The sequence below is a fragment of the Crotalus tigris genome, unplaced genomic scaffold (assembly GCF_016545835.1).
Source record: "Crotalus tigris isolate CLP2741 ecotype Arizona unplaced genomic scaffold, ASM1654583v1 scf7180000017661.16357234195:1864864, whole genome shotgun sequence".
NCBI lineage: Eukaryota > Metazoa > Chordata > Lepidosauria > Squamata > Viperidae > Crotalus > Crotalus tigris.
The window spans coordinates 1326120-1339597 of NW_024096548.1; the positions used below are offsets into that span (position 1 = coordinate 1326120).

A 13478-nucleotide genomic window follows, 5' to 3' on the forward strand; every position below is an offset into this window, starting at 1 on the left:
GAAAGGAGGGGAGGAGGAAAGAAGGGAGGGAGGGAGGAGGAAGGAAGAGAGGAGGGGAGGGGAGGAGGGAGGAGGAAGGGAGGGGGAAAGAGGAGGGGGAGGGAGGAAAGAAGGGAGGGAGGAGGGAGGGAGGAAGGGAGGAAAGAGAGGGGGAGGGAGGAAAGGAAGGGAGGGGGGGGGGAAAGAGAGGGGGAGGAGGAAAGGAAGGGAGGAAAGAGGGGGGAGGGAGGAAAGGGAAGGGAGGGGGGGAGGGAGGAAAGGAAGGGGAGGGGGAAAGAGAGGGGGAGGGAGGAAAGGAAGGGAAGGGAGGAAAGGAAGGGAGGGAGGGGGAGAGGGGGAGGAGAAGGGAGGGGGGAGGGAGGAAAGGAAGGGGGGAAAGAGAGGGGGAGGGAGGAAAGGAAGGGAGGGGGGAAAGAGAGGGGGAGGGAGGAAAGGAAGGGAGGGGGGAAAGAGAGGGGGAGGGAGGAAAGGAAGAAGGGAGGGGGGAGGGAGGAAAGGAAGGGAGGGGGGAAAGAGAGGGGGAGGGAGGAAAGGAAGGGAGGGGGGAGGGAGGAAAGGAAGGGAGGGGGGAAAGAGAGGGGGAGGGAGGAAAGGAAGAAGGGAGGGGGGAGGGAGGAAAGGAAGGGAGGGAGGAAAGGGAGGGGGAGGAAGGAATGGGAGGGAGGGAGGGAGGGAGGAGAGGAAAGGAAAGAAGGAAGGGAGGAAAGTGAAGGAAGGAAGGAAGGAAAGGAAGGGAGGGAGGGAGGGAGGGAAGGAAGTTAAAGTCCTGCCTTAGCCATGAAAGCCAGCTGAGTGACCTTGGGCCAGTCACTGTCTCTCTCAGCCCAATTCACCCCACAGGGTTGTTGCTATGGGGAAAATACCAGGAGAAGGTGTGTTGGATACGTTTGCCACCTTCAGTTATTTGTAAACATAATAAAGGCTGGGTATAAATACATAAATATAAATAAGCAAAATGTTCCAATATATTCATCCAGGTTCCAGGACAACCCATAAACAGGTAAATTAAGAAAACTTAGGACGTGAAGATGAACAAGCACTTCCATTTTTCTGAGGTTGGAGTAGAGCTAACCACACATAACCTGAGTCATGCTTTTGAAGAATGAATGATTATAAAATGGTCACACGTGCTAGAAAAGTTACATGGGTGCTGAAACCAGAGTCAACGGAAAGGGAGGAGGTGGCCTTGCAATGCCTGGGACCGAGTTGCAAAACGAGAAAGTCTTGGTTTCAATCAATGTGTGTGTATGTGTGTGTGTGTGCAAGTGTGAAAAGTTCCTTTTTTTTGTGCTGTCAAAAATAGCCCGTGTTCCTATGAATGGGTGAGGGCACTTTTCAGAACATCTGGCTGGCTTCCATGCAAAAATAATGCCAGTGCCTGCATTTCTTTTAAATACAGAATAGAATACAGAATAAAAGAGTTGAAGAGATGCTGGAGGTCTTCTAGTTCAACCTGCTCAGGCAGGAGATCCTATACCATGCCAGACAAATAGCTGTCCAGTCTTCTCTTGAAAACCTCTACTGATGGAGCATATAAAATATCTGAAGGCAAGCCATTCCACTAATTGTTCTCACTGTCAGGAAATTTCTCCTTAGTTCTAGGTTGCTTCTCTCCTTGATTAGTTTCCATTCATTGTTGCTTGTCCTGCCTTCAGGTGCTTTGGAGAATAGCTTGACTCCCTCTTCTTTGTGGCAGCTCCTCAGATATTGGAAGACTATCTTTTCATTAAAGTAGACATACCCAATTCCTGCAGCCGTTCATTAGCCCCCTAATCATCTGTGTTGCTCTTCTCTGCACTCTTGCTAGAGCAGGGCTCTTCAAACTTGGCCCTTTTATGACTTGTGGACTTCAACTCCCAGAATTCCTCAGCCAGCATGCCTGGCTGAGGAATTCTGGGAGTTGAAGTCCACAAGTCATAAAAGGGCCAAGTTTGAAGAGCCCTGTTCTAGAGTCTCAGCATCTTTTCTGCATTGTGGTGACCAAAACTGGACACAATATTCTAAGTGTGGTGATACCAGCATAATGTAAAGCAGTAGTTATCACTTCTTGTTGTCTTAATTCTAGCCCTCTGTTGATGCAGCCTAGAATGGCATTGGCTTTTTTGGCAGTTGCAGCAGACTTCTGCTCATATTTAAGTGGTGGTTACCTAGATCCCTCTCACAGTTGCTACTACTATACCTGTGCATTTGGGTTTTCCTGACTAAGAGCAGAACTTTAGTTTTTCTCACCACTGAACTGCATCTTGTTGGATAGGGCCCAATACTCAAATCTGTCAGGTCAAGACAATCAAGACTGGGAAAGCTGTCCTGTCCATAATATCTCAGGATGATGAGCAATGTAATTCAGGATATGTGGGGGGGGGGCATCACATTGGGGAAGACTACCTACTAGGCACTACTTCCTTGGTAAAGCTTACTTCCCTTCTGAAAGCCACTCTCCTCTCCAGTTGACTTAAGAGAACATATGCAAATGATTTAAAAAAAAACCCAGCTGTCAATCAAGGAAACACAAACCAAGTTACAATGGAAATACTAATGTGGCAACAGTTGAATACGCAGAGTAAAACCAGCTATGAATTCTGTTTATCTTATTTCTAAGAAAATGAAGTGTGTTTGTAAGTGTGTGTTGATAGAGAGGAAGGGAAGGGCAGAGAGAAAGTACATATCAAGAAATTAAAGCTATATGCCTCAAGAGCTCCATGCTATGTGACTTTACTTGCTAAAACAAACAAACAAAAACCCTTCAAATTTGGAGCATCATCTGTTCTTCTCTTGCTAACACCATGTTCCATGGGGAACATAAAACCTAGAATAACCAAGTTGGAAGGGACTTCGGAGGTCTTCTAGTCCAACCCCTGCTCAAGCAGGAGACCGTATACATTTCAGACAAATGGCTGTCCAGTCTCTCTTGGAAAGCCTCCAGTAATGGAGCAAAATCAACTTCTGAAGGCAAGCCGGTCCATTGGCTGATTGCTCTTATCGTTAGGAATTTTCTCCTTAATTCTAGATTGCTTCTCTCCTTGGTTAGTTTCCATCTATTGTTTCTTGTCTTGCATTTTGGTACTAGTTTAGAAAACAGTTTTGACCCCCTCATCTTTGTAGGAGCCCTTCAAATACTGGATATACTTCTTACCATGTCTCCCCTAGTCCTTCTTTTCATTAGACATACCCAATTTCTGTAACCATTCTTCATATGGTTTAGCCTCCAGTCCCCTAATCATTCTTGTTGCTCTTCTCTGCACTCTTTCTCAACATCTTTTTTATACTGTAGTGACCAAAATTGGATGCAATATTCCAAGTGTAGTCTTACTAAGGCTTTGTAAAGCGGTACTACAACCTCACGTGATCTTGATTCTATCCCTCTGTCAATGCAGCCTAGGAGTGCATTGGTGCTTTTTGGGGGGGGGGGGGTTGCTGCCACACAGAAATAATCTGACACTGCCCGAACTCAAACCAGCTGCCTTCCTCACTAGACACATCTCGTCCCACTAAGTCTTTTGGGAGGGCAAGCCTGAAGAATCCATGCTCTTACCTTTCTAAGTCCATTTCATCAGAAGATAACGGGAAGTGGGCCTCAAAAGGCTAAAACGTATAAGGAACGGAGGCTAAAACATACAAGGAACGGTTGCTGGAATTGGGTATGTCTAGTTTAATGAAGAAAAGGATGAGGGGGGACATGATAGCAGTGTTCCAATATCTCAGGGGCTGCCATAAAGAGGAGGGAGTCAAGCTATTCTCCAAAGCGCCTGAAGGGAGGACAAGAAGCAACGGGTGGAAACTCATCAAGGAGAGAAGCAACCTAGAACTAAGGAGAAACTTCCTGACAGTTAGAACAATTACCCAGTGGAACAACCTGCCTCCAGAAACGGTGAATGCTCCAACACTGGAAGTTTTTAAGAAGAGACTGGACAACCATTTGTCTGAAATGGTATAGGGCAGTGGTGGCGAACCTCTGGCACGCATGCCAGAGGGGGCACGCGGAGCCCTCTCTGAGGGCACGTGCCATCACCCCAGCACATGTCTCTAAAAGTTCGCCATCACTGGCCTAAGGCCAGCCAGCCTGGAGCCGCCATTGCGGAGCCCATCATTCCACCTGCCAGAGACCCCCTGGATCTCCCCCCAACCCTGCCCTGCCCGGCTCCCGTAGGTGTCCCTCCTAAGCAACATTGAGGTGGCCACGCCCCCCGCCTGCCATGACTATGGCAGCCACGCCCACCCAGTCTGCCACGCCCACTGTGGCTGCGCCCGCCAAGTGGGCCACACCCACCCGGCACCCGGCGATACGTAAGTGGGTTTTGGGTTGCAGTTTGGGCACTCGGTCTCTAAAAGGTTCGCCATCACGGGTATAGGGTTTCCTGCCTGAGCAGGGGGTTGGACTAGATGATCTCCAAGGTACCTTCCAACATCATCATCATCATCATTATTATTAAAAGTTTGGCAAGGAGCATTTTTCTTTTCTTCTCCACTGAGGAAGAATGATAGGGACGGTACCGTAGTTCTAAACAACCCAGGAACGCCAGCTAGGCGCAGTGTTTCCCAAACTTGACAATTTTAAGACATGTGGACTTCAACTCCCAGAATTCCACAGCCAGCGTTGCTGGCTGTGGAATTCTGGGAGTTGAAGTCCTCATGCCTTAAAATTGTCAAGTTTGGGAAACACTGAGCGAGAGGAAGGTTGGTTAAAAACAACAAAGAATGTTGTGTTCGGGTCCTTCTCTACCACCAAGTTTTTCGACAGCCCTGGAAACAAGGTTTGTCTTGTGAAACTGCAGATTCTTTTTTTTGGGGGGGGGGTCATCCGTGGTGGAAGCTGCACACTCGGGCCTCTCGTCTTTCCTTTTGTGAGTGTCTCACGGTATGGAAAGGTACGCTGCTGTTATTTTCCCCAACCGGTTGAATTTTTGCATACACCCACAGGAGAGAGAGAGGTTGGTAATTCCTTCACGCAGACCAAGAGATCCGTTTCCCCAACTATGCTGCATCTACATAGCGGGAGGGAAAGATTTTTTTTTTAAAAGAAAAAAAAAAAGAAATTCTGACTCATTCACACACTATCGTTTTTATTAAACACACTCAAGTCATCTGCAATCTGGTTAGGAACTCCCAGGTACTAGAATAAACTGCTTGGTAGGGTTTATTTATTTATTTTATTTTTTCAGAAAAAAAAAGGAGGGAGGGGGAGAGATAACAGAGCGGGGGAACGATGGTGGGAGAAAAATGAAATTAACCAGTGGAACAACCTGCCTCCAGAAGCGGGGAATGCTCCAACAATGGAAGTTTTTAAGAAGAAACTGGACAGCCATTGATCCGAAATGGTATAGGGTTTCCTACCTGAGCAGGGGTTGGACTAGATGACCTCCAAGGTCCCTTCCTATTATTATTATTATTATTATTATTATTATTATTATTATTATTATTATTATGGATCATCACACAGTCAGCCAGATGTTCAGACTGGATTTGGCATTTTTGTCTACCTATCGAGTCCTTACCCAGGACCTGGGATAGGCAGATGTGGATGTTTGATGGTATTACAGGTATCGTCGCAGGATGGAAGCAGTTCCTAGTAAGGCCGCCTTTTGCAATTGACTAATAGTGAATTTGTCAATGCCAATGTATTATTATTATTATTATTAAAAACAAGGAAAAACAATAAAAAACCCAGGACAGAACAGACTAACATGTCTTCCAGTCCATGTTTCCTCCTTTTTATCAACCAGCACAAAAAGTCTCACTGAGATTCCAAATTCCTAATTGTGGAACTACAACAGATCTGGGAAGAGCCACGTCCAAACTCTTTTGCTGTCGTTGTCTGCCCTCCCGGAGGTCAATTGGAAATTAGAAATCAAATGTAAGTAAGCCTATACCATGGACACGATACAACAGCATTGTTTTATTTTGAAGGCGATTACTACTTTTTTTTTCAATTTACATATGTCCATGTGTGTGTTTGTGCATGTGCATGTGCCTATGCATCTTCACAGCCCAACTGGTTGGGCCCTTCAGAACACGTCTGAGTTTTTCATGTGGTCCCTTGGAAAAATTAATTGGCCACCCCTGAACTAGAAGTATATTCCTCCTTGCATCTGCTGAAAACAGCTGATATTATACATGGTTATGAGGGGTCCTTGGTGCTCTCTGAGCTTGGTTGTTTTCTTGCAGACGTTTCAGTACCAAACTAGATAATATCATCAGTGCACTGATGATGTTACGTAGTTTGGGTAATGAAACATCTCCAAGAAAACCACCAACCTCAGAGAGCACCAAGGACTCATTGTTCAACCCACAGTTCCAACACATTTTCTCCTTTATTGATAAATGGTTATGACATACATATAATCCTTGATGTACGACCATTGGCTTACTGATCATTCAAAGTCATGCAAGCACTAAAAAAAGTGAGTTATAACTAGCCCTCCCATTTACGGCAGGGTCCTGCGGTCACAATTCAGGCGTTTGGCAACTTGGCATGCAGTTCTGGGGTCACATAATCACCATCTGTGACCTTCCTAGCTGGCTTTCAAGAAGCAAAGTAAAGCAAGTTGGGTTCGCTGAACAATCACGTGATTTAATGACCACAGGAAAAAAAAAAGGGAGAAAATCAGATATGATTATGTGATGAAGCACTTAACTGCATTGCTTAGTAATGGACGTTCCAGCTCAATTGGCGTTGTATGTCAAGGATTCCCTGTAATCAGATAGTTAATTAAGAGCCATGGTGGCGTGGTGGTTAGAATGCAGTACTACAGGCTAATTCTGCTGACTGCCGACCACCAGCAGTTTGATTCTCACCGGCTCAAGGTTGACTCCGCCTTCCATCCTTCCGAGGTCGATAAAATGAGAACCCAGATTGTCAGGGGCAATATGCTGACTCTGTAAACCGCTTAGAGAGGACTGTAAAGTGCTATGAGGCAGTATATAAGTCTAAGTGCTACTGCTATCAATGTCACTCCCAAGGCTCTCCATGAGTCCATCTCTCCCCCCCTCCCAGAAACTTGGCATGAGCCCCCCTTTTCCCATCTACTCTCAGCTCTTTCTGATTCAGCCAAGCCAGGGCTAAGAAATGTCATCCTACACGGGGTAATTTTAGCCCCATCAGACAAATATCTCTATCAGGCTCAGACAGATGGTGACCTGTAAGGAAAGCAGAGCACCAATGAACCAAGTCAGAGGCTTGCCTGCAGCTGAAAATAATTAGGGATCGCTGCAGGGGATCCAATCTGATGGACGAGCGAGTGCCAAATTGCATACTGTTTCTTGGACAGCACTGAGCACACCCTGACTGTGTCCACACCTTTCACACTTAAGCAAATGGACTGCTCAATTTTACGCAGCTGAAAAAAGCAACTAAAGGCCTGAAGCCGATTCGGTATCCTGTTAAAAAAAAAAAATAGCACACAAGGGCAACATTTAAGATCTTCCAGATAGGTTCAACAATCACAACAATTCATCCTGAATGTTCTAGCACAGGGGGAAGCAACCTTGGCTCTTTTTTGACTCGTGGACTTCAACTCCCAGAATTCCCGAGCCAGCCACGCTGAGGGGAAAGGGAGAATTTCCAAGCTGAGCCATGCTGGCTCAGGAATTCTGGGAGTTGAAGTCCACGAGTCATAAAAGAGCCAAGGTTGCCTACCCCTGTTCTAGCAGGATAGCTGAAATGAGAGTCTGCTACTAAGTGAAACAGTTGTTAAGGAAGTTTTGTTCCATTCTCTTGTCACAGTTGTTAAGTGAATCACTGCAGTTGTTAAGCTAATAACACAGTTGTATAAGCGAATCTGGCTTCCCCATTGGCTTTGCTGGTCAGAAAGGGGATCGATCCCATGATCCCGGAACACTGCAGGCTAGTTGCCAAGTGTCCAATTTTGATCACACCACCATGGAGATGCTCAACTGTTATAATCGTGAATCTCTTTTTCTGTGCCGTTGTAAACTCTGAATGGTCACTAAACTTTAAGTAGAAAACTACCTATACTTGCAACCTGAATGTTCAAGGACAAGGCAGATACACCTCAACACCTAAGTATTAAGGATGTAGGTAAACCAAACTAAGGGCTCCAGTACTCTTTTCCTGCCCCTTCCCTCCTGTTCTTCAAGCAGCTTTGCTTATATCTGAACACACGTTTCAGACATTCCCAGAAACCTATTCATGGCATAATGGCTTCACCACCAAACAATTTGCTATGATCAGCTGTGACAAGTTGCTTGATAGACAACAAGTGGACTGATTAACCTTTGAGCGGCGTAACTCAGCTTTAAACAGAGCAGGGTGGGTTGTCTTTTCAGTGCGACATGTCTGTGTGGAGCTGGCAACCTGATCTTAAACGTAACAGAACACTGTAATTGCAATGGCATCCTCGGCTAAGACAACCAGGTGGCGCCTATCTGACATCCATGCTTTTTCCAAGGCCTTTAAGTCCATTTTACTTCAGCTTGATCCAGCTTGGCACATTTGGAAAAGCCTTCCATAACCGAAAGATATCTGAGAGCCTAGGGAGGTTCTGGATGTAATCAATAGGAATGTCTCTACTGGAATAACAGAGTTGGAAGGGACCTTGGAGGTCTTCTAGTCCCACCCCCTGCTCAGGCAAGAGACCCTATATCAGGAATCTTCAAACTTGGCCCTTTTATGACTTGTGGACTTCAACTCCCAGAATTCCTCAACCAGCGTGCCTGGCTGAGGAATTCTGGGAGTTGAAGTCCACAAGTCATAAAAGGGCCAAGTTTGAAGACCCTTGCCCTATATCATTTCAAACAAATGGTCGTCCAATGTCTTCTTAAAAATCTCCAGTGTTGGAGCACTCACAACTTCTGGAGGCAAGTCATTCCACGGGTTAATTGTTCTCACCATTACGAAATTTCTCCTTAGTTTTAAGTTAATTCTCTCCTTGATTAGTTTCCATCCATTGCTTCTTGTCCTTCCTTCAGGTGCTTTGGAGAATAGGTTGACCCCCCTCTTATTTGGGGCAATCCTGAAATTATTGGAAGACTGCTATCACATTATCCCCACTCCTTCTTTTTATTAAACAGACATACCCCATTCCTGCAAACACTCTTCAGATGTTTTAGCCTCCAGTCCCCTAATTGTTGTTCTTCTCTGCACTATTTTTTTAATAGGGTGGCAACCAAAACTGGATGCAGTATTCCAAGTGTGGTCTTACCAAGGCATTATAAAGTGGCATTAATATTTCACATGACCTTGCTTCTATCCCTCTCTTAATGGAGCCTGGGACTGTATTGGCTTTTTGCAATTGCAGCATGACTGGGAAGGATGAGAACTGCAGTAGGGTTCATATCAATAGAGGTTCTCAACCATCCTAGATCATGGTTGTCCCAAAAGTGCTTTTTTCAAAAGGCAACTGGACTTTCTTGGGGTTTTTTTCCTTTGAAAATGTCTTCCTTCTCATCCAAGAAGCAAAACATATCTTTGGTGAAGCTGGATTCCTACAGCTAGGGAACCAAAGGTTAGACTGGGCTACAATGGAGTTGACTAATTTGTGTTTCACCATATATTGTGGGAACCCAGCCATTACCTTTGCATTTTGGGCAAACCCACAATTGCGGCTTAGACAATCACATTGGTTTGGGCACTGCACACTTTACAAAAGCAGCTTTTTCTCTTTCATGTAGGTTTACCGAACTGTGTGAATTCTGTCAGAGCAGAAAACTGGTCCAGTCACATTATCATGCTAATCTACCTTCCAAAGTTATTCTTAGATGTACATACTGGCTGCTTTTAACTCCTTAAAGGAACAGATGTAGGAATACATCTGAATCTCCCTCAGGGTAAAGCTAATGAAGTGATAAACAAGGGTGGGTGATCAGCAAAGAAGAACTTGAATTAGTTACCTCGTATTCCTATTTTCTTCTCTCCTCCAAAACATTTGCATCACAATTCGCAGGTGCTCCATTTTGTTTCTCCTTTTTATGCCAATCACTCTCTGGCTTATTTCCATTTTCCTTGGCTTCAGAATGGAATCCTTTCTTTCTTCTGTTTCTTGTTTTTCTCTAAAAATGTTATAGTTGCTGGTCCATTCCATCCACATGCCTCTTATGATCATTTTGAAAAGGCTGACACAAACATCCATTCAAGGGTCTTCTTTTTCTAGTTTAAAAAACTGAATATATTCTAAGAATACTATCCAAAAGGCAGCCTCACGAGTTGGATCTTCTTTGGTGTCTGGGGAAAGAGAGAAGAGATTGTAAAGCTTATGAACACAAATCACAACTTCTACCATAAGATCAGCTTATTTTAAGAAATCATCCCCCTCGCTAATAAGAATTAGCATTCTTCATCTTTAAAAGATGTTGTTTTAGAGCAGGGGTGTCTAACCTTGGCAACTTTAAGACCTGTGGACTTCAACTTCCAGAATTGCTCAGCCAGTCTGGGGGTTGAAGTCCCCAGGTCTTACTGGCTAGGAGATTCTGGGAGTTGAAGTCCACAAGTCTTAATGGCTGGAGGATTCTGGGAGTTGAAGTCCACAAGTCTAACTGGCTGGGGAATTCTGGAAGTTGAAGTCCCCAAATCTTACAGGCACGGGAACTCTGGGAGTAATAGTCCACAAGTCTGACTGGCAGAAGAATTCTGGGAGTTGAAGTCCACAAGTCTTAATGGCTGAAGGATTCTGGGAGTTGAAGTCCACAAGTCTTACTGGCTGGGAGATTCTGGGAGTTGAAGTCCACATGTCTTACTGGCTGGGGAATTCTGGGAGATGAAGTCCACAAATCTTAATTTGCCAAAGTTGGACACCCATGTTTTAGAGGAAAGCTGAGAAATAAGCTCTAATTTAAAAAACCAGCAGGGCCCCATGTAAATGAAGTCAGTAACAATCTTTTACACCTCCTACACTGTAGGAATTCATTTTACATCTTTCTTTTGGTAAACTAAGTTTATCTTTTGTTTCCAGCCAGCTTCTGACAAGCAAAGTGAATGGGGGAAGCCAGATCTGCTTAACAACCTGATTCACTGAACAACAGCAAAGATTTGCCTAACAACCGTGGTAAAAATAGGTTGGATATGACCAGTGGTGGAATTCAAATAGGTGAACAACCGGTTCTCTGTTTAGATGCCACTTCCGGAAGTCCATTCTGGGCCTGGGCAACCAAAAATTAGCTACCGGTTCTGCTGAAGTGGTGCGAACTGGCTGAATCCCACCACTGGGTGAGACTCACTTAGCAACCACCTTGCTTAGTGATGGAAATTCTGGTACCAATTATGGTTCTAAGTCAAGAATTACCTGTACAAGCAGAGCCAGTTAGTTTATAGCAGGGGTAGGCAACCTTGGCTCTTTTATGCCTCGTGGACTTCAACTCCCAGAATTCCTGAGCCAGCATGGCTCAGTTTGGAAACCTCTCCCTTTCACCTCAGGGTGGCTGGCTCAGGGATTCTGGGAGTTGAAGTCCACGAGGCATAAAAGAGCCAAGGTTGCCTACTCCTGTTTTATAGTGTCAAAAATCAGAAGTTTGGTAGCACCTTTTCCAGCTAAACAATTTCATTGAAAGACTTCGGGAGCTGCAGCTCACTTCACTGAATGCATAAAGTGATCAGATTGATAGTAACAGCAATAGCTTTCAGACTTATATACCATTCCATAATGATTTACAGCACTCTCTGAGCGGTTTACAAATGCCAGCCTATTGTCCCCAACACTCTGGGTCCTCATTTGACCGACCTCAGAAGGATGGAAGCCTGAGTCAACCTCAAGCCGGTCAGAATCAAATTCCTGGCAGTGGGAAGAGTTAGCCTGCAATGCTGCATTCTAACTTCTGTGCCACCACCGCTCCTGGTGATGTAAGATACATTTAAATTTAAAGGCCATGTTTCAATATACATATATCAGTCTAAACCAGTGTTTCTCAACCTTGGCAACTTGAAGATGTGTGGACTTCAATTCCCAGCATACTGGTTGAGGGATTCTGGGAATTTTAAGTCCAGAGACCTTACAGTTGCCAAGGTTGAGAAATACCGGTCTAGACCAGGGGTAGGCAACCTTGGCTCTTTTATGACTCGTGGACTTCAACTCCCAGAATTCCTGAGCCAGCATGGCTCAGCATGGCAACCTCGCCCTTTCCCCTCAGCATGGCTGACTCAGGAATTCTGGGAGTTGAAGTCCACGAGTCATAAAAGAGCCAAGGTCGCCTACCCCTGGTCTAGACACTCTATACATCCAACGAAGTGAGGTCACAAAAGCTTATGCATTATAAAATTGGTGAGCTGGAAAAGGTGCCACCAGGCCTCCTGCTGCTTTGATTCTAGTGATCACTGAGATGGAGAGGAAAAAAGAACAAAACCAAGCAAAACAACTGGGAAGAGTTTGTGTGTTTGTGTGCAACCATGTGTACGTATTGAGGAATTTGCACCCTATGCTGAGAATGCTAACTTTTAAATGCAAGGGCTGTTTACATAACAGAGCCAAGTCCGTATGTGTGTAGAATACAAAGCAGGTAGATCTGCTGATCCTGGTATCCATGCCTGAGTGCAGGCAGCATTATCACCATGGCTCTTTCTATCACTCCAGTGCACCCAATGCACCCAGAGCAGGGTGATTACGATTAAAGATTAAATGATGTTTAAACAAGGCTTTCGTCTAAAGAGCAGAAAAAATGCTTGCTAGCTATAACTTGACAACTTTGGTGGCAAAGTCACGTTATTTATTTATTTATTTTATTTTTAAAATTTATAAGCCGCCCCACTCCCGAAGGACTCTGGGCGGCTAACAGTAAAAAATACATAAAACATAACAAAACAAACAATGCAAAGACAGTCATCCAGGGGTCAGGTTTTATAAACCCCAGGCCTACCGGAAAAGCCAGGTCTTAAGTAGCTTACGGAAGACCAACAGGGTGGGAGCGGTCCTAATCTCTGGGGGGAGCTGGTTCCAAAGCGTGGGCGCCATCACAGAGAAGGCCCTCCTCCACGGCCCCGCCAAATGGCACTTCACTGCTTGGCCAACGGGGCCTGAAGGAGGCCCAGCCTGTGGGATCTAACCGGACGTAAGGAACTATGAGGTAGTAGGCGGTCTCGCAAATAGCCTGGCTCTGAGCCATATAGGGCTTTAAAGGTAATGACCAACATTTTGAATTGGACCCGAAGACCAATAGGCAACCAGTGCAGCTCACGGAGGATAGGTGTAACGTGGGTGTATCTATAAAAAGAGAATCCCTCAGCTGGAGTACAGTTAGGTAAGAAAAAACAACAACTGCTCTCTCTCGCTTGCATACAGATAGTCCTTGACTTACAACAATTCATTTAATGACCGTTCAAAATTACATCGTCATTGAAAAAAGTGACTTACGACCATTTTTCACATTTACAACCATTGCAGCATCCCCATGGTCACGTGATCAAAATTCAGAGGCTTCCCAACTGACTCACACTTATGATGGCTGAAGTGTCCTGGGGTCATGCGATCCTTTTTGTGACCTCCTGACAAAGACAACGGGGAAGCCAGATTCATTTAAACAACAGTGTTACTCACTTA

At 45.1% G+C, this 13478-nt stretch overlaps 1 long non-coding RNA gene across 6 annotated transcripts in view; it reads right to left on the reverse strand.

Moving 5' to 3' along the window:
• The window catches only part of LOC120304828, a 177600-nt gene that overhangs the window by 19582 nt on the left and 144540 nt on the right, over window positions 1-13478 (reverse strand). For all 6 annotated transcript variants that reach the window (XR_005555851.1, XR_005555847.1, XR_005555846.1 and 3 more), the window contains one exon: window positions 9847-10177. This is a non-coding gene — a long non-coding RNA (uncharacterized LOC120304828). The remainder of the gene's footprint in view (window positions 1-9846; window positions 10178-13478) is intronic.